The sequence below is a fragment of the Rhinopithecus roxellana genome, chromosome 1 (genome assembly GCF_007565055.1).
Source record: "Rhinopithecus roxellana isolate Shanxi Qingling chromosome 1, ASM756505v1, whole genome shotgun sequence".
Lineage (NCBI taxonomy): Eukaryota > Metazoa > Chordata > Mammalia > Primates > Cercopithecidae > Rhinopithecus > Rhinopithecus roxellana.
The window spans coordinates 134733673-134738573 of record NC_044549.1 but is presented as its reverse complement, the minus strand read 5'-3'; the positions used below and the strand labels follow the sequence as shown (position 1 = coordinate 134738573).

Here is a 4901-nt window from a genome sequence, read left to right as displayed (position 1 = left end):
CATTAAGGGCAGCATTAAGGTAATTTAGGTAAAAACAAAATTTAAACAAAACAAGGAAAGGGAATGTTAATTACTTCAGGAAAATGTATTAACTCCCTGTTCATTGAATGTTCAATGGTTATTTGTTCTAATTGCTCTTTAGTGACTATTTATTGTGCACATTACACAAGCTGCTCTTTAGAATTGCTGATTTGGAGATAAGAGGAAAACTGCAAAACTACCCACAAGTTCACCAGACATAAAGATTCCTGAAACCCTTTATGTTCTTTAGTCTTTTGCCATCTTCTGCACAAAGTTATCAATGAATCTAATGACCCAGTTCTGCCAAACTCCAATCTGCTACTCTGATATGTACTCAGAATTTAATCTGCAAGTTTTGCATAGGTTGGTCCAATTTGCAGAGTTGAAAGAGGTGGCTAAATTGTTCCTGAGTCTGTAACAACTCTTTGAAAAGAGATAATCTTGTCAAGCTGTGATGTCTAGTTATCGCAAGAAAAAAACTTAAGGAACGGAAGCTTGTGTATGTGTGTGTTATAAGTGTGCAAGTGTTTGGAAAAGGAAGTGCTGCTTGAATTAAAACTGTTTTTGTATTTTCCTTATTTTAGAGGAACATTCTAGTATATCCGTTCCACACCCCACACACCCACCCCACCACACACACACACACACACACAAAGCCTGCTCAAGTCTTGCCTTCTGTCTTTAGTGTAGCTTCTACAACATAACATCTCTCAGAGAAGCTTCCCACCTCTCCACTGATCCAGAGCCTGTCTGTTTTTCAATTCCAGATCAAACCCTCCCCCATCCAACTTCTTCCTGAGTTGCCTTCCAAATGTATCAGTCTATATCAATTCCCCTTTTCTCTAAAGCATCATTGTCTCTGTCTCTCATATATCTTATTTCTTGGTTGTTTGCTTTTACTGAGCTGTTTCACTTCTCTACTTCTCCATAACCAGAGTATAAATTCCAGGAAGACTAGAAGAGTGCTTCTTTTCCTTTCAAACTAAGGAGAGAAGTGTTATAGGAGCTATTCATAGGGTCTTCTCAGTACACTAACACAAATGGGTGGAGTCAGGAAAACCTCCATGGGAGACACCCCAAAGCAACATTCTCTCACACATAGCTAGGCCTCTCTGTTCAACCCAATGATCTAGCAAAGGCTCTGGCTCTTTTTGTCTTCTTTCTGCCTACACTTACCTCTTTTTTTGAAAACACATTCACCTAATACTCAATCATTTTGCTTTTGCATCACTGATGAAACTTCCTTCCTTTCTTTCTTGCAAGAGCAGAAAGAACTGAGCTAAAAACAAGTCTGCTATAGGTTTAATGATCTCTGCTGTATTTTTATTTTTCTCTTATATGTCTGTATTATGTATGCTGTGGTACTATTACATATGGATTGGTTCCAGGTCACTGGTTGGCAAAACTGAACTCCGATTTTCAAACGGTATTTTACTTGCAGACTTCACCGTCTGTTGAGCAAGTATGTTATTTGTGTCAGAACAGATAAATAAATAATAATGCAGCAGACCTACAACCTAGGGATTTGTGTGTTCTGCAAGCAAGCGGTAGCATTATACCTACTTTATGAGTAGGTGGCTGAGGATGTAGAAATTTTATGTATCTAAAAAGCATAGAAATGACCTTTTAGGGTTTTTTTTCTAAATTAGAAAAGGGGCTTTCTCACTCTAATAGTATATCAATGTTCACAGCATCATTATTCACAATAGTGAAAGAGGGATGCAACCCAAGCGTCCATCAATAGATGGATAAACAAAATATTGTGCATACATACAATGATATATTATTAGCCAGCCTTAAAATAGAAGGAAATTCCAACACACACAACCTAGATGAACCTTGAAGATATTTTGTGAAGTGAAAATAAGTCAGCAACAAAAGGACAAATACTATATGATTTCATTTATATGAGGTACCTAATGCTGTCAAATTCATAGAGACAGAAAGTAGACTGGTGGTTGCCAGGGGCTGGGAAAAGGGAGGAATGGGGAGTTAGTGTTTAATGAGTCTAGGGTTTCAGTTGGAGGAGATGAAAAAGTTCTGCAAATGATGGTTGTACAGCCATGTCAATATACTCAAGGCCATAAACTGTACACTTAAAATGGTTAAAATGGTAAATTTTGTTATACACATTTTTCCACAATAAAAAGGGGGGCCTTTCTTGATCAATGTCAGTAATACTTTTTTTTCCTCAAAAATAATGGAAAAATGAATCAGCAAGTAAACATAGGATCCTGCCCATCTCTTCCCTTGGCTCATCCTAGCCTCGCTGTTTCACTGATTGGTTATATAAATAATTTCTACTTAAGGCATTTAATTTAAAAAAATCCATCTAGAGGAAATGGATTTCAACACCATTTTAATACTTTAAACTTTTGTTTAAACTGGCATCACCTTCACATACCACATAGGCTTCTACTTACTCTGTTCCTAAATATTTCCCACACCATTTGTCATCTGAAATTCTATGTGCAGGGACATAAAACTTGTGTTCCAAAATGAAAAACAGGAAATAATATGCACACAATAACTTAGGAATTAGAAGAAATTTTCTCAAGTTCACTATACCTGTGTTGTTCACAGTATGATCTTGCAGCATACTGCATCACAATAACTAGAGAACCTAGTAAAAAATCCTCTCCCAGACCTACTGAATTGGCATTTGTAGAACTAGGGACTTGTAACCTGCATTTTACATTAGCTCCTCCAGTTACACTTATGCATACACAAGTTTGAGGGTCAGTAAACTAAAACATAAGTGAATGATACAAGTATAAGGAATATTTCTCCTTAAAAATGCATGAAAAGATGAAAAACCATAAGAGTAATGGGAGTCTGATTGGAGGGCAGAAACATGAGACTGGGTATATCAAAAATGATAACACATCCTTGCCCAAGCCTAGTTTTGTACTCACTGATTCTTTAACTAAGATAAATAACATCAGAATGATGTCAGAGACTTACACAACAAAGAAGCAAAAGTTTTTACTGGGAGATACACTAAAAATAACAATCTGTCTTAAGGGTTTTTGGAGAATGTGAAGGACCTGTATACTGTGTCATGCGTCACTAGTATGTCATGGTAGGAACAAAAACAGGGCAGTCTCTTTGCATTGTCATCTCTGACCAGCCTGCCCAAACTCAAATACAACTTTGTATTATACAGTGTTTTTATTTCATTTGAATTGGCTAATTAACTTCTATCTAAGGCTACCCAAAGACCCTTACACTTTGCTTCTTTGCAGTTTTCTGTCTCATATCTTTGAGAATTATGGAGTGTCATGTGGCCATAACATATGAAAGGTGTCAAGCAATTAAAGAATGCATGGAGTGGTTTTTGTCTCTTCAGGAACTACCTTTCCATTAAAAAAAAGTAAAGAAAGAAAGAAGGGAGGGAAGAGAGTTCAAAAGCCAAAGCAACAAAATAGGTAAAAATGTTGTCAGTGCTGCAAAAGCCCCAGTGGTCACATAGCTTTTCTGACAATCTCAATATGTACCCTACAATAAGAATTTCAGAATATTATGACTTCAATATGTTTCAAAGTCAATGTGGTTTGCATGATAAGGCTCATTTCTCTTCAGCTCTTCTAATGTACATACTGTGCTTTCATGCTGTTTTTTTTTTCCTGTCTGTATATCTACATTTAACTCTTTACCTCCAAATAAAGAATGTCATCTCTGACCATGACTACATAAGAACAGCTCTTTTTTAAATCACTAGTTTCATTCATGTCCTGTCAGCAACTTCAAAATGTACTGTGAATAAATCACTTTGGAGCATTTATCTAAGGAATTGCCATTCTCACTCCCCACCCCATACCTTGGTGTTTCTTATCCATTCATACTCCCAGGTACTCTGAGTTCAGAAAGCAGCAGCTGACCGTGTAGCACGTGAGGATACCTATCCATGTGACCAGAGAAAGGGAATGGATACAAGGGACATTAGGAGGGAAGAGCCTACAGGTTTTCATGACTGGAGGAATGGGAAAGGCTAGGGAGAAAGGAAAGAGTTCAACTTAAATCAGAGATTTCAAGCTGGGTGATAAAGAGTATCATGATACCACAAGCAGAGACAGAAAAGAAAAAAAAACTGGTTTTGAGTGCAAGATGATGTATTTCATTTTAGATACAGAATTTTCAAACTGATGACAGGATGTCCAAATAGAAACATCTGGCAGAAAACTGCAAATGCAATAGTGCAGCTAAAAAGAAGGGTTGAGACTGGAGATGGTAATGTGATCATTTTCATTTATGCAATGGTTATGTTATTATAATAGATGAGATATCTGAAGAGGAGGGAAGGGAGACAAAGCAGAGCATGTGGCTAGATCTTTAAGGTATGAAGAAGAAGAGAAGCCAGTGAAAGAAAGGAGAGGAAAGGTAATCAGAGAAACTGGATAGGAACTGTAGTAGCTCAGAGTTACAGAAGTCAAAGGAGGAAGATAATCAAGAAAGTAGAGATTCAGTTGCATGAAGCAGTAGGAAAAAAAGACCAGTGAAAATGAGGATCACAAAAAAATTAGGTGCTTGCTTTGTCAGCACATATACTAAAATTGGAATGATACAGAGAAGATTAGCATGGTCCCTGTGCAAGGAGAACATGCAAATTCATGAAGCGTTCCATATTTATTAGGAGGCTATTGGTATGTTTTAGTAGAGCCAGATTTTAGGGTAATGAGGGAATGGGAAGACAGGTTATGACACCACCAGCAGAAATAGAAAAGAGAAGAACTGGTTTTGAGAGCAAAATGAAACATTTCATTTTAGACATGGAATTTTCAAACTGATGATAGGATATCCAAATAGCAACTGGCCAATAGAAATATAATGTGAACACATATGTAATTTAAAATTTTCTATTAGCCACGTTATTATTTTTT

General features: G+C 36.8%; 1 non-coding gene across 1 annotated transcript; it reads left to right on the top strand.

Moving 5' to 3' along the window:
* Window positions 1–4544: 4544 nt before the first annotated feature.
* On the top strand, window positions 4545–4651 carry LOC115900826. The gene has a single exon (XR_004060476.1). It is a non-coding gene; the product is annotated as a U6 spliceosomal RNA (small nuclear RNA).
* The last annotated feature ends 250 nt before the right edge of the window (window positions 4652–4901 follow it).